At 43.8% G+C, this 25,254-nt stretch overlaps 1 protein-coding gene across 1 annotated transcript in view; it reads right to left on the reverse strand.

Moving 5' to 3' along the window:
• SPAG5 (sperm associated antigen 5) overlaps positions 1 to 25,254 on the reverse strand; it is a 415,500-nt gene that overhangs the window by 287,488 nt on the left and 102,758 nt on the right. The gene's annotated exons all lie outside the window — the stretch shown is intronic.

Genomic DNA, 25,254 nt, shown 5'->3' on the forward strand with positions numbered 1-25,254 from the left:
TATTCCATAGCAGCACCTATAGGCGACATTTATACCTTTCTTTCTACGTTTATTGTAACAGCAGCTGCATTCACAAAAGTTGAACGAAAATAACACAACCTTGACAACAGTAAAACTTCATTTCCCATAACCTCTAGGGAAGGGAAGTTGCAGCAACAGTCCATGACCAATCAGCTGCCATCCCTCTGAATGACCCTCCTCGCTCCGCTCCGGAAGCCCTCTTTCTTTGTGCTCGCAGCCACCATAGGTGAGTATGGAGACTCCGGTTCCCGTCTTGCATATTTTAACTCTCTGGATTGTGTTGTTACTGCATTTGTGCTCGGGGCTTGTGCCTCGTTGGTTCGAGCAGTCCTGGGAACGTTTTCCACTCCTTTCGCAACCGCTCCGTTTTCCTTTTCACTCCTCAGCTGAGGAGACTGGGGCTGGGCACGCGCCAGTCCTCCACCCACTTAACCCCTTAGCTGCTGGGCCTTCCCCCCCGCCAGTGCTGAGCCCTTTTTTGGCTATTTGGGGTAGTTCGCACTTAGGCCTTCTTAACTTTTTGTCCACATAAGCTATCCAAGCCAAATTTGCATTCTTTTTTCCCAACATTCTAGGGATTCTAAAGGTACCCAGAGTTTGTGGGTTCCCCTGGAGAAGACCAAGAAATTTGCCAAAATACAGCAAAAATTTCGTTTTTTTTCTCCAAAAAATGGGAAAAAAGGACTGTCGAAGAAGGTTTGTTTTTGTCCCTGAAAATGGCATCAACAAAGGTTTTGCGGTGCTAAACTCACCATCTTCGTAGCTTTAAGGAACAGGCAGACTTGAATCCGAAAACCAAATTTTTCAACATAATTTTGGCATTTTACTCGGACATACCCTATTTTTACTATTTTTTTTGTGCTTTCAGCCTCCTTCCAGTTAGTGACAGAAATTGGTGTGAAACCAATGCTGTATCCCGGAAAGCTAAACATTTTGGAAAAGTAGCCAAAATTCTGAATTCAGCAAGGGGTCTTTTGTGTAGATCCTACAAGGTTTTCCTACAGAAAATAACAGCTGAAATAAAAAAAAATATTAAAATTGAGGTGAAAAAAACAGCCATTTTTCTCCATGTTATATTCCGTAACTTTTTCCTGCGATGTCAGATGTTTTGAAGCAATATACCGTTACGTCTGCTGGACTCTTCTGGTTGCGGGATATCTAGGGCTTGTAGGTTTCATCAAGAACTCTAGGTAACCAGAGCCAATGAATGAGCAGCACCTTGCAATGGGTTTTCATTCTATACAGGTATACAGCAATTAATTTGCTCAAATAGAAGGAGTGAAAAATAGGTATCAAGAAAACCTTTGTATTTCCAAAATGGGCACAAGATAAGGTGTTGAGAAGCAGTGGTTTTTTGCACATCTCTGAATTCCGGGGTGCCCATACTAGCATGTGAATTACAAGGCATTTCTCAAATAGACTTCCTTTTTATACACTTACATTTGGAAGTTAAAAATGTAGAGAAAGACAAGGGGCAATAACACTTGTTCTGCTATTCTGAATTCTCCCTAGTCTCCCGATAAAAATGGTACCTCACTTGCATGGGTAGGCCTAATGCCAGCGACAGGAAACGCAACATGGACACGTCACATTTTTACATTGAAAACTGACATGTTTTTTGGAAAGTGCCTAGCTGTGGATTTTTGCCTCTAGCTCAGCCGGCACCTAAGGAAACCTACCAAACATGTGCATTTTTTTAAAACTAGACACCTAGAGGAATCCAAGATGGGGTGACTTGTGGGGCTCTCACCAGGTTCTGTTACCCAGAATCCTTTGCAAACCTCACAATTTGGCCCAAAAAGCACTTTTTCCTCATATTTCGGTGACAGAAAGTTCTGGAATCTGAGAGGAGCCACACATTTCTTCCACTCAGCGTTCTCCCAAGTCTCCTGATAAAAAAGGGTACCTCACTTGTGTGGGTAGGCTCAGTGCCCGCGACAGGAAATGCCCCAAAACACAATGTGGACACATCACATTTTCCCAAAGAAAACAGAGCTGTTTTTTTGCAAAGTGCCTAGCTGTGGATTTTCGCCTCTAGCTCAGCCGGAACCTCAGGAAACCTACCAAATCTATGCATTTGTGAAAACTAGACACTTAGGGGAATATAAGATGGGGTGACTTGTGGGGCTCTCACCAGGTTCTGTTACCCAGAATCCTTTGCAAACCTCAAAATGAGGCCAAAAAAACACTTTTTCCTCACATTTCGGTGACAGAAAGTTCTGGAATCTGAGAGGAGCCACACATTTCCTTCCACCCAGCATTCCCCCAAGTCTCCTGTTAAAAATGGTACCTCACTTGTGGACTCCCCAGGATGTCTAGTTTCCAGAATTGTCTGGGTTTGGTATGTTTCCCTATATGGCCACCAAGCCCAGGACCAAAAACGCAGGTGCCTGCCTTACAAAACCAGTTTGTTTTGTGATAGATAATTTTGCTGTCTCCACTGTACAATTTGGGCAGTGGAATTTGGGGCTGAACTAAATTGGTGAGCTCCCAAGAGAGCACTCTCTCTGTGCTTGCCGCTGCATGCACCTGCTCTCTGGGTTGGACTAACCCGCTATTGTCCCGCTGCACAGACTGTGCTTGCGAAGGGACAGCAGGACTGTCCTCATTACCTCCCTCATAATCACTGGAAGAGGAGTTATCGAATGGGACACAAGACTGAAAAATCACTCCCAGAGCCTGCGCCGTTGCCCTATCCCTCAGATGCTGTCTCAGTATCTGCTGTCTCAGTCTCTGATCCTACGTCAGAGCTGTCCTCTATAACCCGTGTGAGGGCTAGAGCTGCAGTCATCCAACGAGATGCAATCTCTGCTACTAGCTAAACTGTCGCTCTAAAATTCTAGCCTACGTAGACAGTCACAAAATAGCTGGTGGGTGATACCTGCAACAGTAGAGGTCACCTTACCTTCTTCCCTCAATCAGCATGTTCACTCACGACACTCAAAAAAACAAAAAAGACACACTATAACTTCACCTTGTCACATACCAATCGTCACAGTCTTTAGCACTTCTAGCTCCCAGTCCAACAATCATTATTGGTGCTCCCATTCCCATGACCTCCTCCTCGGATTCCCTCACTACCACCTTGCAAAAGTGCCCTTCATCTCTTCATAGCCCCCCCACACATACATTTAATTTGTATTATAGCACAGGTAATGGCTGGCTTTACTAATCCACTCAGCTATTCACATATAATACAGTTTTGATCCTTTCATTAGGCATATAAACCTTCTGCGCTACTTCATGGCATGAAAACTGCCACTAGACAAAAGTCAGATCCTTTTGTAGCAGAAACATAATCACAAGACTCACTTGACTTTTTTTATTGCTGCCTAAAAGCTACAGTTGAAACACGTCAGTTGAAATATGTGCATTGCTTTGAAGACGCAAGCTGCAACTGCAAGAGAACTGGTGGATCACTTTTATATTTGGGTGTGGTATTCCTGAGGGCCAGTCGCAGCCCCCAGGAACCCACACACGTTGACAAAAGTGATAGCTATAGACATATCTATATATAGATGGATACATCCTGTGGGGTAGGAAATCACAGCATTGCGGAGTCCTGTGTTTGGCAGACAGCGTCCATGATGCCAAAACTAGTTTATTACGCCCATGTCTAAAGTTGAGAGCGAGTTGGCCTGCCTGGCCTTGCTGGGGCCTGTTTCTCCCTTGAGAGGGTTTCTAGTGCCTCCAGGCCTTAAAGACCTATACCCTGCCTGCCACTTCTGGGGCCTGCCTTGTCAATATTTCTAGGGTCGTACCTTTGTTAGGATGCCCTACTGGGCTTAAGCAGGTCTTTTGTTCATTGCTGGGGGTCCCCTCCTCCCACTGTCATATTTCCTCTTACCTGGTGGGTGGCCAAAATACTGTTACCGTTTAGGAGTCTAGTAGGCTTCCTCTCAGACCCCATGGAGGAGTACAGGGATTTTTATGAGGAGAACGTCCAGTATTTCCCCATTATGGAGGAATTCTCTGAAGCGGTAGGCACCTCTATAATTAAAGCGGTCTCGGATGAAATGACACCACTGGAGAAGAAACTTTTGGTCATGCCACAGCAGTGCCTACAACCCCTCGTGCCAAAGGAACATCTTCCAGGGCCTTCGGCCCAAGAACCTCCTTGGTCAGCTTATGCCTCCCTCCTGAGAACACACGCAAACGCCCGGTAGACTCTAGGATAGACCTGGATGCCTTTCCCAGGTTAAAGAAGGTGTTTCTGGGGTCAAACCACTTCTCACCCCAGCCCTGCCGGCTTCATCGGGTTCCTCGCGGCCCCACAGGGTGGTTTGCAATTGCCCTTCATTTCCACCTTTCAATGATTCCCATACCGGCTCGAACAGTGATGCGGACCGTGACCGGTCCCAGAGACACACCTCCAACCCATCTACAGGCCTTTGGACCGATACAGCAGAGCCAGAAGAGGTCCAATCTGACCTTCTCAACCCGGAGGAGTTGGTACCCCCTCAGAGTAGACCCCAGGGGACAATGTGGCCAGATACGTAGCTGGCAGGCTGCCCAAGCTTCTGGATCAGGAGGTGAGAAATCATCTGAGGGCAGAGCACCATCGCCCCTCACTGGAAGGGAAGGTGGCTGCCATGCCAGAAATAGATACATGTATGGTCACTTTTATAGCCAAATACATTAAATATCCCAAGAAGGGCAGTGAACGCTCCTGGCGGTCATGCCAGGACAAACTTAGAGACATCACAAGGCCTCTAGTGAAGATTTTTGATATGGCGGAGGACGCCAAGGAATCCAGAGCCCTTATTTCCCCTGACGTCCTGTCCAGCTGACCCCAACGGGCCATCATCTTCCTTGGCAATGCCATCTGCGCTATTTCCACGTAGCGGCATAGATCTCTGTTGATTAAGATTGATCCGAAGTAAGCAACTTCGGCGGCAGGCCAGGTGGCTCAAGGGGGGGCTTTCTGGTGACCCGTTCATCAAGGAGCTTGGGAAGTTCACATCTTCCAGGGATCATGAACCAAGTGGTAGATTGGCAATCTCGCCATCTCGAGGTCTCCAGCCCGTGGAAGCTTTTTTCATTGATGTTCCAAACCCTCTCCTCCCGGTGGGGCCCGTTAACGGTCGACCTGTTTTGGTCTCGCCTGGATCACCAACTTTCCCCGTAACTTCAGCTGGAGGACGGAGGCCGTAGCGACCAATGCTTTTCTCCAGGAATATGGCATGGAGGATTGCAGGGCACAATGGAATGTCCCTGGACTTTCAAAAGAGGCTGTGGATCTCCGCTCCAGAGTCTGGACAGACAGTACAGTCAAGAGGTATTGCTCGGCCTGGTCTCGATAGATGGGTTGGTGCCTGCAGAGGAGTCTGGATCCCGTGGGGGATGATGTTGCACACTTCTTGAATTTCCTTGCGTCTTTGGCAGCGGCGGGAATGGCTTACAGGGCAATTAACACACCTGCTATATCGGCAGGTCATACGGTAACTGCTGACGCCCTAGTAGGGGAGCACTCCTTGGTAAGTAAATTGTTGAAGGGTATTCGTCTATCCCTGCCTCCGGAACCTAGGCATTCAGTTCTTTGGGATGTGAACAAGGTTCTAGGCTTGTTGTCCTCGTGTCCAGGTAACAAATACCTATCTCGTAAACAGTTGTCAGCCAAGTTAGCTATGCTGTTATGCCTCATCTCCTGCAGGAGAGTGTCTGAAGTCAGGGCCCTGGATATATTCGGCAGATCCTTTACCTTGGATGGGGTTACTTTCCATGTGTCTTGGCAGACTAAATGTCATTCCCAGATGATTGCCTATCCGGCTTTTTCTGAGGCTCCGAAATTATGTGTGGTGAGGTGTATTAAGTCCTACAAGGCAATGACAGTGGAACTTCATCCTCACAGGGAGAGACAATTGCTAATTGTGTTAAGAAGACCTTTCAAGGCTGTTTCTTCCCCTACCATCGCAAGGTCGGTGCAGTAGGTCATGTCAGAAGCGGGGATTGATACCAGTGTTTTTGGAGCACACTCTGCGCATACGGCAATGGCCTCAAAAGCGTTTGCGCTTGGAGCCTACTTGGATGATATTTTGAACTCTGCGGACTGGTCTTCGGTTAGCAAACACTGTAAAATAGCAATATGCAATAGTAGCCCTAAGAGGAGCTCAAATCATATACTAAGAAAGTGGAATGCGAACACAGGGCCATCATCTAGGTAAGTAAATCGTGTAGAGGGTAGCTGGGAGTACCAAGAAACCACACAGGTAAGTAATACAGTACCCCCCCCCCTGGTGAATAGGAATGTAGGAGTAAAACACTGGATTTCCCCCAAACCACTCCAAAGGATGAAAAGAAGAAAATGAAGACACCTAGAACAGCCTGCAAGGAACCAGAAGACTGAAGATGGAGACCTGTGGAGAGAGTGGACCAAGTCCAGAAGTGTCTGTGGAGTGCAGGAGAAGTAGGAGACACTATCCACCCAGAGGTACTTTTTAGCATTGGTCGACGAAGAAGGAAGACAGGTCAGCACTGCAGCACAGAAGATGAAGAAGAGTTCCTGATGCATGCAAAAGGTGTCCCACGCTGGAAGGTGGATTACAGATGGGTGTAGGTGAAGGATTTCTACCAACAAACCATGGCAAAGGCAAACTCACAGTTGGAGGAAAAGAGGTGCTGTCGGGGACCAGCAAGGTCCAGGAGCACTCTACCCAGGAAGGGGATCACAGGGGACCCTCCGTGTCGCAGAAGGCACACAGGTGCAGAGGCAGCACCCACAGGACAGGGAAACAAAAGTCACAAAAGCTGCCCATGTAGCACCACAGAAATTGCTCCCACATCGCCAGAGGACCACACAGAGGCCCATAAGTTGCAGGAGGGAGTGCTGGGGGCTGGAGCTAAACTTTGCCTGAATTTCCTCTTGGAGGTGAAGCAAACAAGCCTTGGCAGCTGCAAGGGACGCAGTGCACGGTGGGACTGTATTGCATGGAGTAGAAAGGATTTACCACGACCAAGGTGCGACAGCTGGTAGAGAGGACCAAGGGAGACTCTCCGGACCACCACCCGTGATGCAGGACCAACACCACTCAGGATGAGGGGAGATCCACGCAGCCGGTCGTCGATGCAGCCAGGTATCTGTAGTTACAGGAGAGTGATGCCTTCAACCCAAGGGAGATTCCTCCTTCTTCTTGTGCAGGCTGAAGAGTTGCAATCTTCTTAGGATGCACAGCCAGGAAATGTTGCAGAGCTGGCAGGAGTTCTGAACACAATGCTGCAGAAAAGTCTTCCTCGTGGATCTGCAGCTTGTAGGTTCCTGGTGGGTCCAGTTGCAGTTCCTGAGGCTAGAAGTCAAAGCAGAGGTTGCCATCGGAGTGGACTGGTTTACCCACGGAGGGCACCAAATATGCCCTTCCAAGCAAAACCAGTGGCTTGTGGAGGCTACCCCTCCCAAGCCAGTCACACCCATGTCCAAAGGGAGCGGGTGTTACCTCCTTCTCCCAAAGGAAATCCTTTGTTCCGCCTTCCTGGGCTTGATCAGATCAAGCAGCAGGAGAGCAGAAACCTGTCTGAGGGGTGGCAGCAGCTGGACTGCCCGAGAAACCCAGTAAGACTGGTGGTAACAATGCTGGGGGTCCTCTGAGGAGCCCCCAGAGTGCATGGAATCATACTTTCAATACTTGCAACAGTTTGATACCAAACATGCCCAGGTTCAGAGTTACCATTATGTAGCTGGACATAGGTAGTGACCTATGTCCAGTACATATATAAAATGGCGACCCTGCACTCACGAAGTCCAGTAATATGGAGCTGGAGTTTGTGGGGCACCTCTGCTAGTGCAGGGGTGCCCTCACACACAAGTACCTGCACCCTGCCCTCTGGGCTGAGAGGGCCTACCATAGGGGTGACTTACAGTGACCTGGTGCAGCGACCTGTAGTGAAACCGGGTACGTGCACCCGGTTCACGCAGACTGCAATGGGAGGCCTGCAGAACCCTTCGCATGGGCTCCCTATGGGTGGCAGAATAACTGCTGCAGCCCATAGGGATCCCCTGGAACCCCCAATGCCCTTGGCACCTAGGTACCATATACTACGAACTTACATGGGGGCACCAGTATGCAAATTGTGGAGAGAAAAGGTTACCAACAACCAAATTTAGAGGAGAGAGCACAGTCACTGGGGTCCTGGTTAGCAGGATCCCAGGGAACACAGTCAAAGACACAGGCAAACAGGCTAAAAAGTGGGAGTAACCAAGCTAGAAAGAGTGTACTTTCCTACACACCTCCATTGTGGCACTGGCTTTGAATTTGCATAATCCTCTCCTCCGGGTCCTGCCATAGAATGACAAATTTCCTAGCTACCGTAACGGAAAGTTAAAATTCTATTAAGTACTCAGAGGTGAGGATTAGCCCTCCCTCAGCTGAAAGCTGGCCCATCCGGATTAGTGGATGAGCTTATTGAAGTAAGTAAAGTGTTCTCCTCACTTTGGTTGATGATAGTTATTATAGATTGGTAGGTGTTCAATGGAGGTTCTGCCGCTTTAATTAATATTGTGGTTCTTGTTAAAGAAAGTAAAAGAAAGAAGGATGTTCTCAGGCTAACCAATGTTTTCGGGTTTATAGGAATGGAGTCTTACAAACAGGAATGAAATTCTTTCAGGGTCGGCTGGTCGCAGGAAGAAAGAGGGCTTCCGGAGGGGAGCGCTGGAGGGTCATTTGGCGGGATGGTGGCTGATTGGTCATGGACTGTTGCTGCAACTTCCCTTCCCAAGGTGATATGGGAATTAAAGTTTTACTGTTGTCATGGTTGTGTTGTTATCTTCGTTCAACTTTTGTGAATGCGACTGCAATTAACACAGAAAGAAAGGCATGATCCTCGCCTCCGAGTCCTTAATAGAACTGAAACTTTCCGTTACAACAGCTAGGATATTTGTCATTAGCTATGGGACCTCTGACACACAACATTCTCCAAGAAGCAACTACCTGGTGTATCCATCATGTTCCACAATCACATGCAATCTCGTTATACGCAGACAATATGCTTATTTATATCTGTAACTTCAATATGGACTGGTCACCGATTGCCTCTATGGTACAGACATTTGGCATCTTGTCTGTCCTCCACATTAGTTATTCAAAATCATATGCCTTCTCCTTCTGTGACATTCTCCAACAGGAGGCAGTACACATATGGGCACAGTCTATACCCATGGCCAAACACACACTTAAATATCTGGGCAACCAAATTTATAGGTTTCCATAGACCTCCTTTTTTTAAACAATTCTTTTTATTGTTTTTTTTAAACTATAAACAGGGTTTATTGTCGCATCAAGCAATGCATAGAGGGTACATACATGAGTTGCTTGGTATCGTCTCATTATGAAAAAACATCATCCAGCCTTACGTGGTCCTTCATCAAACCTCTTGCTATCTTGGCAAAGGAATGATTCCCCACCTCATTGCCCACCCTCCCTACCCTACCCTACCCTACCACATGCTGCGGTCTCTGCCTGAGCCCCGAATAGTTGCCGAGGCCCCCTATACTTTTTCTCATTTCTTGGGCTGCCTCTACTCTCGTATATGACCTTTTCAATCAGCTGGCACCAGTCCAGAACAGCAGACCTTCTTGACTGGAAGTTAACTAAAACCATTGCAGCCCTGAGAGCACAATTTTTTTTAGATTAGACTGCCAATAGCAATACTGGGTCATCTGGCCCTCTCCAAATTGGTTACGTTACCAAAAAATACTTTTTTGTGAATCTGCGAATATATGTCCCACAAAGAGGGGCTCCTGATTTTAGGGCTTATTGCCTTGCGGCTCAGCTTCAGTGGCTTTCTCACTGGCTTGCAGGGATTCATCTGCAAGAGACTGATTACAGACCGGCTATGCTGGAAGCGGGCCACCTTCACTCCTTGCTGTTGCCAGGAGTACCTTCTCCCCATGGCCATCCCCCGCTCCGTTGCATTGCACTTTTATATTGGAAAGCAGTGCTGCGCCTTACACACGGAGTCATATTGTACCCACAGAATATCCCACTGCGTGGTATACCTACCATATTAGGTAGGTGCACTCTTAAGAAATTAACAACCTGAAAGGAAAAAGGAATAACCACGTTGGGCGATCGCATTAAAAACAAAACGCTGCTGTCGCACCAAGACTTCACACACCTGTTCGACTTACCAGGTACTTTGTTCATGTCACATGCCCACATCAAGCACTATATTCATACACACTGGTCCCCAACGGACTCCAATCTAAGCACATACACACTGGTTCAGCAATTCATCTGATGGGGTCAGGACGTCATTTAGTCAGGCGATTACGATCACACTTGCAATTACCACGTACACCATCGAAGACCCAATGGGAGACAGATCTAAACCGGGTCCTTCAGGACAAAGAACGGAACTTTCTGTTGGGTTATTCCAAATTAATCCCTCGGAACACAAGGTTCAAATTTATTCAATTTTCAATACTACACAGGGCCTACCTCACCCCCATAAAATTCCATAGAATCTTAGCCACACTCTCCCCCACGTGCCCACGTTGTAATAGAGCCGAAGCACACCTGCTACATATGTTGTGATCATGCCCCACACTATCCACTTACTGGGACACAATATAAGAAACCCTGGTGACCCTGACAGGGCAGCACCACTGGGACAAAGCTGGACAGTGTATCTTGGGGCTTTACCCCAGGTCCAGGAGACCCACTGCCAAAAATAGTTTTGGGGATTTAGCCCTCCTACTGGCAAAACACCAGATTACGAGCCGTTGGAAATCCCCTGATACGCCTTTAATATCCACTTAGAGGGAGGATGTTTGGAAATGGGGATTGTCAGGGCGGGTTGCATTGTGTGGAAAAGAATAGAGGGGTTTACGCAAGCGCCCAATAGCAATGGCATGGGATACTCTACTAGAACACTTTAGGGCACATGCAGGAGATAGGGATTGATACCACTCAATCTGTTTACTGCCAGGCACATGACAGAGTGCTTATCCTATTATTTGGCGAACGTCTCTCATACATTGACTGTTGTGGGTGTACACCAAAAGATAACCTGTTGCCCTTGTTATCATCAACCTCTTCTGTCTCCTCTACTATCTGGCATTAGAATGCACTGGACACAGAACGTGACAGGCCTAACTACAGGGGTGGAGGATATGTTTTGTGCTCATGGACAATTTCTACTCTGGAATTACTAGATTCATTGTCAACAACAGCCGGTTACCAGATACATCCATGTCGTGGGTTGTACTGACATCAGCCAACAGAACGTTGTTGTTTGTAAGTGCCTAAAGTAACAGATTGATGTTTTGCACATTACCTTTAGCATGTTTATAATACTGGGTGTTAATTGTCCATGTGATATACTAAAACCAATAAAATGTGTTTAAAAAAATGTGTGTGGACTGGCAAGATTTGAACTCTACATTTTGATTGATTGCCATCCATTGCCTAATATAATCAAGATGTTGACTACGTTGGGGGGGGGGGGCTGTTTGCTTTATTGGATACGACTTGTGCATGACATCAGTTTAATTTACAACAGAAGTTAAGACATCTCACTTCTTTTATTAATCCGGAGGGAGCATTTTGTTTCAAACACATCTTTGGGATTAGCTTCAGCATCATCAGGGTTTCAAACGGTTATTGAAGGGCTAAAGGAGTGAAACCTTTAGACAGCCTTGTAAAAGCAATATAAGAGTTCTACACTCGACTGACCTAGATCACTTATGGGTTTATTAGATTTTACGCAAGATTTATTTTGAATTGTGCTGAGAAGACACAACATGCAGAAACTGTTAAAAAATTAGTTATATAGGAGATAATTTATGTGAGCGAGAATTTTGTCTTGTAAAAAAGAGAAATATCACCCACAATTCCTTTTAAACCATTTGAAACCCAAAACGTTAGCCTCATGGTGACCAAAGCCAGTCAAAGAAGTATTGGGGCTGTTGTAGCAAAAATGGGATGGGAAAGAGGAAGTTGTTATTTGTGGCTTTAGGTATCTTAAGGGGGCCAAATCTTTATACTCCGTTATTGAAAGAGGGTTTGGAATGTTGGTGGGTGTCTCCCATTTTAAATGATATATTGGGGGAACCAGGTTTTTGTACATGTTGAACACAAACCTCTCAATGATTTGTTTACAATGAAGGATGGCGCAAGTTCTACTCCAAGAATTGACAAGTGGCAGTATAAATTACAGGAGTACAACTATGCATTAGAATATATTCCTGGAGCCACAAATGTACTGACTGATTCCCTTTCTTGTCTCCCCATGGAACAAGCGAGCTCTGATGTCAGTGAGGTAGATGATGTATTGTCTGTATGTTCTATTGATAATCACACAGCAGGTGCTTTTTCTCAGAGTGAGTGGGTGACTGCTATCAATTTGGATCCAGATCTTGGGAAAAGTGAAGGAGTATATTGTGCATGGTTGGCCAGAACATAAACATATAGATGAATCCATGGCTACATTTTGGCATATTTTAGAGGAACTCACTATTAACAATGAAATTATTAATCATTCAAATATCTTCGTGGTTCCAGTTAGTTTGAAGGACAAACTCTTGTCTTTGGCTCATGAGGGTAATTTAGCATGCAGGAGATAAAGAGAAGGCTGAGGGTAAAATGTGGGTGGCTAGATTTGGACAAAAACGTGGAGTGTTTTGTACTAGACTACGTCCTGTGCTATGACTGATAAGTTTCAAGTGACTGTTTCCAGTCCCATTGAATTGGTACCAGTAGCTGCGAAGGCCTGGAACAAATTAGCTACTGACATCATAGGTCCCATTACCGCAATAAGGGGTATCAACAAGTAAGGTATTTTTCTTTTACAGTTGTTGGCCAAGTTTGTGAATATGGCTAGCACAGTGAATCATTGAATTTTTAGAATCTGAACTTGCTAGGGGTTTTTGCGTCATATTGGAGTCAAACTTTCTAAACCTTCTTTGTATCATTCAGAAGTAATGGTCTAGATGAGAGATTCAATAGGGCCATTAAAGATAATTTACAACTGTCTAGAGCTAGTAGGGTGATTTGTATGCAATATTTAAAGAAAATGTTGTGAGCTGTAAAAACCACACCCAATGCTGATACAGGAGTTTCTCTGTTGGTTTTGCTAAGGCGTAGAGTTCCATCTTCCAAGCTTTTGATGTCTTGGATGGGTGAATTCTCAGGTACCTGATTCTAAGTTATGTGAGGTTGATGAAAAAACACTGCCTGCCCAAACTTAGAATGTAGAAAAGAGGAAAAGAGGTCTGGAGGAAATGTTGTGAGAGGTGTATGGCAATGTAGTGAGAGTAAAGGTGCCTAGAACAGTGTCCAAAGAGGAGACCAGATTTTCAGTCCCCAAGAGAGTGATCGAGGTGCAGAGATGTGTGGTTAAGTTGGATGATGGAAAATGGTGAAACAAAAATAAACTGTCAATTGAAAAGAAAATAAGTTACTAACCTGTAACTGCAGTACTCCAGTACTAGTATCTTTCATAGATTCACATGCTTGAACCATTCCACTGTCGCCAAAGTGGGAGTCCCATGGTAACTTAATAAAGCAGTATATATATATATATATATATATCACTATCATAGGCTATAAGGGCAATGAAAAGGTCAGTTTAATAGCCTATTCATGTCCTTTTTTTCCTCTCTAAAAGGAACAAACTTGAACTATAACCAATCAGGCAACAGCACCCTCTAGAACACTCCCAACAGAGGCTGAGTCTCTCAGATTTTTAAGCACAAGTGGGAATAGATAATCCCATGCTATAAGGGGAGCCTCTCTGGGGAGGAGGGTGGGTCGCATGTGAATCTATGTAAGATACCAATACTGGAAAAATGCAGTTACAGGTAAGTAACTTATTTTCTTCTCCAGTATTGAATCTTTCATAGATTCACATTCTTGAATCAGAATAGCAAGCAGTAACTGTATTTGTATAACTTACAGTATTAGCACAAAAAGCAAATGGTGAGTAGAAAATATACACATAATAGTCATATGCAATATAATCAATTAATATATATACATATATATCCATATATAGACATCATACATTAACATCTGCATGAATACATAAACACATGGAACCAAAAGCGGCACCCCTTAAAGAAATAAGTGGCATAGTAAAACCTATCCAGTCGCTGTCTGACTGCGCTGTGCTAATTCCAGGTAATAATGCTGCATGAATTATATGCACACTTTTCCAAGTTGCATTACGACATATCTTCTGGAGAGGTACTTACGCAAACAAAGTAGTTGAAGTGGAAACTGCCCCAGTTGAATGCACCCTACTTTTCTCTGTGAGGGGATTGCTACTCTTTGAGTGGCAGAACTGGATTGCAGCTGAAACCCATTCAGCGATTGTTGCCATTGTGACTGGGGCACCCTTAAGAGTGTGACTATCTGAGTCCAACAAGTGATCAGTTTACATGAGTTGTTTAGTGCGATGTAAGTAGAAATGTTAGATTTCACTTGATACCAGGAGTATGAATAGACCTTTCAGCTGGTGATGTTGAATTCAGGAGAAAAGTCCAAATATTATAGGTTCATTGAGGCAAAATCTGAAGGAACCGTGGGAATACATCTGTGGATTGGTTCAGAGAAGGACTAAATTGCCTGTGAGACGCAAGAAGGCTCTTGATTTGAGAAAGCCTGCATCTCCTCTACCTTACTTTTCGTGGAGAAGCTAGTAACAAGACAACCTTCCATGTGAGAAATATGAGGTGTGCTCTATGAATGGGTTTGAATGAACGCTTCATGAGTTGAAATAGAAGTATGTTCAGGTGCCAGTCCAAGGAAGCATCCCTTTATGTAGGAAGACACTGAATAAATCTTATATGAACTGTTTGATGATTCGGCAAGAGAAGAAAGAGAAAATGTGATGAACAGATATATCATGATATTGCTGTAACCAGTACCTTAACGGATGCATATACCAATTTTGACTGAGCTCATGAGAGATTATATAGGATAGTTATTTGCCAGATTCTGCTAGCAGAGGATGTAGGTTCGATTTTCTGGTGGTAAAGGCAGAAACGTTTACATGTCTTTATCGTTGCTTCTTCCTTATCTTGGAGAGAATACACCTGCAGTCCGGAGAAACATGGCAATCTTTGAATTGATGGAATTTAGTAGCTGTGCGCATAAGAGGTGCGAAGTCAGATCAGGATAGTTTATCGTCAAAGGTTTACAGAATGTTGGTAGGTGAATGTGTTTGTATTCTGATAGAAGGAGAAGCTCAGCGAACCGATGCTGCGTTAGCTACCTTAGTGCTATCAGGACAAGACAACACTGCTTTCCTCTTGGTGAGAATCTTTGATATTAAATGTATTGGGGAAAAAAGATGGGTATAGATCCTGGAACATCTGTCAAATGGCATTCCTCCAAGATCATGGATGTGGAAGTCAACTTGCATAAAACTGGCATTTGCAGGTTTCGTTTGTTACAAAGAGATGTAAAGCCAGTTTGCCCCAGAACGAGAAGATCATTCTTAGAGCCGAATTATCAAATTCCCCTTCTTGGTTTCCAGTTTTGTTTAGCATGTCTGCTATGAGATTTCTATTCCAGGGAATTTGTTCGGCCCGAAGAGTTATCCTGTGTGTCATTAGCCGACTCCAGATTTCCTTGTCTTCCTTGACAGCGCCAAAGATTTTGTGCCGCTTTGTTTATTCACGTATTACATGCTGGTGGTATTGTCCTTGCAAACTAACACCGAAGACACTGCTACACTGGCAGGGAAGTTTGGAGACTGAACAGATTGCTTTAAGATCTAGGTGAGTGATATGTATGCTCTTCTGAAGCAGAGACCACTTTCCTCGAATTAGAGGTTCTGTAGATGACTGCCCCAGATTTCCAGGGTAGCATTTGTAATCTGAGACTACCAGACTAGAGCATCCATCATACCTATGTGAAAATTCACCAGGCCCTCAAATGATTTGTTTGAATCTATTGATCTTGTACCTGCTCCTGTAAGGCATTCATTTTCAGGGGTACAAAAGTGATCCTATTGATCGCTGAGGACTTGATGCCCAAAAGCTAGTTTAACAGATAATATCTTCTTTTATGGAGGAGTTGATCATCTCTGATAATTCACGAGGAGACTTAGCTTGTGAAACAACTTTAGGCAAGCCTCTGTGACCTGCTTTTATCAGTGAGTGGTCGAAGTTTGGGAAACCCTTCCTGAAAAAGCTGATCTGAAGCCAAATGGAAGAACTCTGATGAGTGGGTGGGAATGCAAAAGATATAAATCCTGTGCTGAAGGAGACCACACAAAAGGATTGTTTCCGGAAATACTTGTTAATTTCTGGAGGTGTATGATGGATGGACACTCCTCTGTTTTCTGGTGTGTGAGGCAAAACCAAGAATTGAAGCCTATTCCTTGCTGAGAACGTGGGCCCTTCTCTATGGAACTTTTGGTCCGCGAAGCTAGCACTTCCTTCCGAAGGAGATGGTGATGAGGTTTTGGTGGAGTAATGGGCGGAATCTGGGTGAATTGCAACATATCTATGTGTAACGAGATCCAGGACTTATTTGTCTAATGCTATTTTCTGCCATAGATGACAACATTTTTGGAACTGTTCTGCTCACTGGATGGAGTAATTAGCACGAGAACGTTGCCACTGTAGACAAGCTAGCCTAAGGGCTACTGAGAAGGTTGCTAAGTCAGATACCTATCAGTGGATAAATGTCTTTCTTAGGTCCCTCTAAAGATTGTTTCTTTCTAAATTGTAATGCCCCCAAAGATCGTGCAGTGTCAAGAGTCAGATTTGTCTGCCTGCAAAGATTCGTCAACGTGCTTGGCAAACAAAGCGTCAGCATGGTACTATAAAAGTATTACATATATTTGAACCTCAATTTTTAAGTGGTGTGGCCTTGAACCATAGCATCCAAGGACCACTGACCATGCCAGTTGTGGGAACCATCATAGATGAGGATGTCAGACAACCATCATAGATGAGGCTGTCATGGATGACTGTCGTAGATTACCATCGTAGATGAGGCCGTCGTGGGCGATCATCGTAGATAAGGCTATTGCAGATGACCATCGTAGATGATCATCATAGATGAGGCCTTCGTCGACGAGCACTGTAAATGGCCGTCATTGACAAGCACTGTAGATGACCATTGTCTACGACCGTCATCGACCACCCTATACAGGGAGTGCAGAATTATTAGGTAAGTTGTATTTTTGAGGATTAATTTTATTATTGAACAACAACCATGTTCTCAATGAACCCAAAAAACTCATTAATATCAAAGCTGAATATTTTTGTAAGTAATTATTATTTTGTTTTTAGTTTTAGCTATGTTAGGGGGATATCTGTGTGTGCAGGTGACTATTACTGTGCATAATTATTAGGCAACTTAACAAAAAAAAATATATACCCATTTCAATTATTTATTATTACCAGTGAAACCAATATAACATCTCAACATTCACAAATATACATTTCTGACATTCAAAAACAAATCAGTGACCAATATAGCCACCTTTCTTTGCAAGGACACTCAAAAGCCTGCCATCCATGGATTCTGTCAGTGTTTTGATCTGTTCACCATCAACATTGCGTGCAGCAGCAACCACAGCCTCCCAGACACTGTTCAGAGAGGTGTACTGTTTTCCCTCCTTGTAAATCTCACATTTGATGATGGACCACAGGTTCTCAATGGGGTTCAGATCAGGTGAACAAGGAGGCCATGTCATTAGATTTCCTTCTTTTATACCCTTTCTTGCCAGCCACGCTGTGGAATACTTGGACGCGTGTGATGGAGCATTGTCCTGCATGAAAATCATGTTTTTCTTGAAGGATGCAGACTTCTTCCTGTACCACTGCTCGAAGAAGGTGTCTTCCAGGAACTGGCAGTAGGACTGGGAGTTGAGCTTGACTCCATCCTCAACCCGAAAAGGCCCCACAAGCTCATCTTTGATGATACCAGCCCAAACCAGTACTCCACCTCCACCTTGCTGGCGTCTGAGTCGGACTGGAGCTCTCTGCCCTTTACCAATCCAGCCACGGGCCCATCCATCTGGCCCATCAAGACTCACTCTCATTTCATCAGTCCATAAAACCTTAGAAAAATCAGTCTTGAGATATTTATTGGCCCAGTCTTGACGTTTCAGCTTGTGTGTCATGTTCAGTGGTGGTCGTCTTTCAGCCTTTCTTACCTTGGCCATGTCTCTGAGTAATGCACACCTTGTGCTTTTGGGCACTCCAGTGATGTTGCAGCTCTGAAATATGGCCAAACTGGTGGCAAGTGGCATCGTGGCAGCTGCACGCTTGACTTTTCTCAGTTCATGGGCAGTTATTTTGCGCCTTGGTTTTTCCACACGCTTCTTGCGACCCTGTTGACTATTTTGAATGAAACGCTTGATTGTTCGATGATCACGCTTCAGAAGCTTTGCAATTTTAAGAGTGCTGCATCCCTCTGCAAGATATCTCACTATTTTTGACTTTTCTGAGCCTGTCAAGTCCTTCTTTTGACCCATTTTGCCAAAGGAAAGGAAGTTGCCTAATAATTATGCACACCTGATATAGGGTGTTGATGTCATTAGACCACACCCCTTCTCATTACAGAGATGCACATCACCTAATATGCTTAATTGGTAGTAGGCTTTCGAGACTATACAGCTTGGAGTAAGACAACATCGTCGACGAGCACTTGTAGTTGATCGTCGTCGACGAGCACTTGTAGTTGATCGTCGTCGACGAGCACTTGTAGTTGATCGTCGTCGACGAGCACTTGTAGGTGCTCGTGATCGTCGTCGACGAGCACTTGTAGTTGATCGTCGTCGACGAGCACTAGTAGATGATCGTCGTCGACGAGCACTTGTAAATGATCGTCGTCGACGAGCACTTGTAGATGATCGTCGTCGACGAGCACTTGTAGATGATCGTCGTCGACGAGCACTTGTAGATGACCGTCGTCGACGAGCACTTGTAGATGACCGTCGTCGACGAGCACTTGTAGATGACCGTCGTCAACAACCACTGTAGATGACCGTCGTCAACAACCACTGTAGATGACCGTCGTCAACAACCACTGTAGATGACCGTCGTCAACAACCACTGTAGATGACCGTCGTCAACCAACGACCACTGTAGATGACCGTCGTCAACCAACGACCACTGTAGATGACCGTCGTCAACCAACGACCACTGTAGATGACCGTCGTCAACGACCACTGTAGATGACCGTCGTCAACCAACGACCACTGTAGATGACCGTCATCAACGACCACTGTAGATGACCGTCATAGATGACCATCGTAGATGAGGCCACCGTAGATGAGGCCCTTCATAGACAAGGCCATCATAGACGAGGTAATAATAGTCGACATGGTCAGCAACTATGTCATCGTAATTCTTGTGAATGATTATTTTACACGCGGTTTTTAGACGTCCTATTTTATGGTTATGAGGATCTCTCTGATGTATTGTCAGAGTTGAAGAGGTAGTTGAGGGTCTTTTACAATTTATTTCTCTCTGTGTGAGAAGTGCCTTATGAAGACTCATGGTAAGTCTATTATGGCTTTTCTGCGCGCCTTCTGGGGAGCCTGGCTCAACGTCTCCCTCTGACCTCTCCTGAGAGGTGAAGGAATCCTCACTGTCCTCATATTAGTGACAGATTTAAGATTCTGGAGTATCAATAATAGCCTCATTTCTCAGACTGTGAGAGTTTTTGAGGAAAAGGTTAGACATACTTATGTAGTCTTACCTTGTTTTCTGCTATTCTGACATATTAGTGCCAGGGTTAGAGAAATGAAACAGGAAATATATCTTGGATGATCCAAAAAGAAGTAAAAGCTGAAGAACTGAGCAGAGCTTGGGGAGAATACCTTTACACGACGTGCGGTAGAAAATCTGAGGGACTCAGCCTCTGTTGGGAGTATTCTAGAGGGTGCTGTTGCCTGATTGGCTATAGTTGAAGTTTGTCCCTTTTTTTTGTTTTTAAAAGGACATGGATAGGCTATTAAACTGACCTTTTCATTGCCATTGTAGCCTATGATAGTGATATATATATACACTGCTTTATTAAGTTAACATGGGACTCCCACTTTGACGACGGGAAATGATTCAAGCATGTGAATCTATGAAAGATCCAATACTGGAGAAACATGTTTTTCAAGTAAATGGTGATAATGCAATGACAAAGTGAGAGAGGTGCCAATAATGATAACTTGACAACTTGTGTAACGCAGGTATCGCAACGGAGAAGATCTCGAACTGAGAAGTTTCCAGATTGTTTCACAATTTAATATAATTTGTACCAATGTTTGATAGGTAAACATTTGTTTATTATTTGAGGGGGAGATGTGTTAGTCTTGTCATTATAGAATGTAGAATGTGGTGTGGGGTGAAAGTCTGGAATAGAATATGGGGGGTGAGGATTTGAAGGAGTGACCCCGTTGGCAGCAGATGGAGTGCTCTGTAGTCTGTTCATAATAAAGAAGATACCTGGTGTGGAGGTGGTCGTTTCAATTTTCAAGCATTGCACTACTGAATATTGAGGCTATGAATATCAAGATACAAGAATATTTTGAACAAAACATTGAGGCCCAAAACATCAAAATAATTGCAGATAGAGAAAATACACATGCTATTCCTAAATCCACATCTACATACCTTGAAAATATTTACCATCATGGTACATTTATGTGGAGTTAGGTACAGAAATGTGTACTTACTTTTCAATATTTTGTATTCAATATCTTGTACTCCATATTTGTACACCTCAATATTCTAGCTTCAATATTCAAGGGTCATTCCCTTTTCAAGTAGGTGGATATCCCTAGGTGTATAGCTTATGTTTGATGCAGACTATCTTAAAATGGATTCTAGCACCCGGGATCACCCACAGATCTTTTATGCTAGAAATTACTTTAACTGATTTCCTGGTGGTCTTGAAAAAAAAAGCAGTTGTAGCCATATGTAGACTGGCTATGAGGGGCACAAGTGTAGATTTGGGAAATCCAGTGAATATAACATTAACTTTATTGATGACCAGAGTCTGACTTACTCAGATGGAACAGTGGGTTTGAGTTTGAGACCATGGAGTTGTCCTGGGGTGGTTTTAGCAAGTTTGCATATGTGCGCAATCAAGGAGATATTTTGGTTGATTCTGAGTACTAGGGGACTTTGTGGTGGGGACCAATGTTGGTGTGATGTCTAGGTTGGTAAAATTTAGCAGCCAGACGACGACTGGAGGGCTTTGGAAAGGAGGAGGATGAAGTAAGTTTTAGTGAGGTTAAATTTAAAAGGGCCACCAGTGAATGATGGCAAAACCACAGCTGACAAGAAACAAAGTAACATTCTAGAATGCTTATTGTTGGTGATGGTCAGTTTAATAGAGAATGTATTCACCCATTATGAAAGGTTTAGGGCTGGTGATTTCAGTGTTACTGGAATAGTAGTGAATAGTTATTCCTACCAAAAGAAGTGCAATATAACCACAGAGGAGGGATGCCCATTAAGAGGAATGGGCATAGAAACTGAAACTTCTCTATGCCCACATAGTTATTTATTTTTTATAAAATACAAATTTAATAGCATTTTATTAACCAGTAGTATGAGCCTCAAACTCACCATAGCAAGGGCTAGACCAGACTCACAGAAACACACATCACCTCAAACATCCTGTGGTTCTGCTCACAGACTATCCAATATACAAATAAAGCAGCAAGGGAGTGGCATTAGCACATTCCTGTTATTGTTCTTCAACATAACTAGCAGAGTGGGAATCCCCAATGCTAGATTGAGACCATTAAAAAATGTATGTTCCTCTGCTTCCCTGCTGCCACAGCACCTCTCTGTGGAAGCTCATGCAGGTCTCCCTGCAGCTGGAGCTAAAAGCCCTATACAATGACCGCAGAGAGTCAAACAGGAAGGACTCCTTTCTGAACAATCACCAATGCCAAATCACCAGTGCAAAATGTCTGAATACATTATACTCCTTCAGGATGAGATAAAAGAGAAAAAAAATTAACTAAGCAGTGGCTTTATTTCGGCCACCAGGGCCACAAAAGCACAAACATCCAAAAACAGTACAAAAGATAAAAATAAACATGTGCTTCAATTTAAAAAAAGAATAAAACATACATAATTATAAAACATACATACAAAACTCAGCGTTAATAAATTTCATCCAAACAATGATACAAACAAAACTGTGAATTAAAACAATAAATAATGGCAATATAAAAAAAACCAAGATACAGCAATCAGCTACCCAGCAACTTCAGACTATCTTGTATGAGGATACTATTCCTCCTAATAAGCCACACCGTGCTAAGAAATTTCACAACAGAAATGACTAAAAGCAATTGCGGATCTATCCTAAGAATGCAAAGGGCAGTTAAGTGACTCTGGACACTTAGAAGTCTACACGCTGGAACTAGCCACTGTCTGCGCAGCAATATGTATGCTGGGCAAGCAACTAGAACGTGGGGTAGGCTCTCATCCTTAATGTTACAGGCTGGACATACAGTAGTTCTACCCATTCGACCAGTTAGAAGTAAATTACCTTAGGGATAGAGCATTTACACGGAAATGAAAGTAAAGCTTCCTGTCCCTGGAAGCCAGAATGTAATCCCAGGGCGCCTCATATCTATTCTCACTTTTAAAGTCAATAGAATCGCACAATAGTTTCAAATGGTCAGCCACCTGCAGTTCGCCGGTGGCTACTGCCATCCAATAGCACTTCTTCAAAACATCCTTTGATGGAAAATTAGCAGACTCTGGGCAATCCCACAGTTTAAACAGACCAATGAATAGAACGCTTCCTTAATATTCCAAAGACAAGGTACTTTACTAAAATGATCAGGTTTGCATACAGCTTGAAGAGCACCTACATAATTGGCTTGCTCCGGGGTAGTCCATAGTCACTTCCAAAATAGAAGAGGGTGCAATCTTACTTTGCCCTCCATCCTCCTAATCCTCAGGTCCATAAACAATGGGAACAGCGGGAGGCTCACTGGGAGGAAAAGAAAAAATCCCACAGTTTCGCACCATAAAGGGTAGAACAAGTGGCTTTAGCCTCATAGACCTGAAGAGCTGGACGTATAGGTTTGGTGTAAGGCTGCGTGTTCGTTAATTAAGGTAGCCATGAACTGTTTTTGCTTAATGACTATCTTGGTGATGTGTCTCTTCCAAGTCATGCTACCTGCAATCGTTATTCCTAGATAAGTAAAGGAATTTAATAGTCCAAGAGGGGTTCCACCCAAGGTAATGTTCCTTTTAAAAGACTTGTGAGAGTTGAACAGCATTAATTTAGTTTTTGTTGTGTTAATCTGCAAACCACGAGCAAATCAAAAATCATTAAAACGTGTTAAAAGCTTCTGCAGTCCGCCCAGTGTTTTGGGGGTCAACAACGTGTCGTCTGCAAATAAGAGGATTGGAATTTTAGTTTCTCCAAAATAGGGTCATTCATCTCTACCTGGGTTGAGAAGAAACTATGACATGATGAACGGAGAAAATAGAGTGGGCGGCAATATGCAACCTTGACGTACCCCCCTTAGTACAGGTATCTTATCAGTCAGATGACCTTGGTCGACCCATCCAACACGCCCATAGTTGTTCTCTTGTAATTGTACCAGTAATGAAAGAAAATGAGGGGGCACTGCCATGTCCGAGAGAACCTTCCATAATCCAGCTCGAGGGACAAAGTCAAAAGTGGACTTCAGATCCACAAAAGCTAAATAAAGGTTACCCTGGCCAATGGTAACCGCTTTCCAATATAGCAACAAACACTGGAACACCTGACCTATAGTAGACACTTTCCTATGAAAGCCAGCCTGAAATGGACTGAGAATACCATAATCCATCATCCAAGCCTGGATCTTTCCCAAGGCACATCTACAGAAGACTTTCTGCAAGCAATCTAATAGGCTAATAGGCCTGTAGTTACTCAACAAAGACCTGTCACCTTTTTTATGCATTGGTATGACAATCATACCCCTCCAGGTATCACAAATTGGTGCCCCTGCAGCAACTGCATTAGCTATAGCAAGACTATAGAGAGGCCACGTTTTTCTATCAATAAGAAAACAATCCACTGGAACACCATCTGGGCCAAAGGCTGCATTTGTGCTGAAGGCATGAGCTCTGGTAGACAGGCATGTCTCCATCCACAATGGGTCAGTTAGATCACTCACACCTAATCGTTGGAAGGGGCCACACAAACCACAGGGAAACTAATTACACTCCAAATAATCTTTCTTCATCCCCTCCCATCCCATCCCATTTACAAATACCAAATATTGTCTTTAGATGGACAATATTTAAAATACAGTTTTGGGTGAAATATTTCTCTTTGAAAATAAAGTATTCTTGGATCCCAAACACAGGCAGAGATACTGTGTTAGGGACAATAAACAAGGACCCAGGAAGGAGAACAAACATCTCAGAAGCAGAACCCTTTGGCACATCCTTCAAAATAAGGAAAGAATTTAAAATATGCAGGCCAGTTGGAGCCAGAGCAACAATTTGGGTGAAACAAATGTTCACAGGGCCGGCTCTAGGGTAGTGGGATCAGTGCCACTGCACCAGGTGCTGACTTTTCTTTTTTTTTTTTTTTTTAGGGGGTGGGTGTTGTTTGCAAGTGTATTATGATTTTAAAAGCACCTGCTGCTGGCATTCCTTGCTGACAGCCTTTTTCAGGCAACAATTCAAATCGTAAAATAACTCCAATGATTAATGTTCTTTCTGGAGAGAGGTAGGAGTTTTGTCTAGTGGAAGTTTTGACTCATTGGACGGTAACACAGAGGGCTACTATGCCTGCTGCAGAGAACGTGTACTATGCAGATCACAAAGTGCATATAATGTAAAAATGTCAGTGTCACTGCTTTTGTCAGAGAGATCCTTTTGTTATTTGCAGTTTAAATCTTAATATAGAACAGTAAGCTATTAACTGTCTTCAAAGAGCTGCATGCAAAACTCAAAGTATAGATTAGTGTGTTATGATTATTCCCCATTACATCATTACCGTAATGTTGCAAAAAGGGTTCATTTTGGTAGAAAATAATTATTATTAAAGAGAACGCTCAACCATGGTGTTACATTTTAAATTCTGAGTTTGTGTTTCTGCAGAACAAGCACTCAAACTATACTACTTAACAGTATGGATGACCTGTGACACCTACACTTTGTAGTCCTCTGTCTTATGTAACATTGTTTACACTTAATTACACACATGATTGATTGTCTCTGTGCTCTGACAGCCTACCCTACACTGGTATGAGTGATCCTACAAAACAAATTTAATGCATCTGAGAGAGAGAGAGTGGTTAAGGAGA

The sequence above is a fragment of the Pleurodeles waltl genome, chromosome 3_1 (genome assembly GCF_031143425.1).
Source record: "Pleurodeles waltl isolate 20211129_DDA chromosome 3_1, aPleWal1.hap1.20221129, whole genome shotgun sequence".
Lineage (NCBI taxonomy): Eukaryota > Metazoa > Chordata > Amphibia > Caudata > Salamandridae > Pleurodeles > Pleurodeles waltl.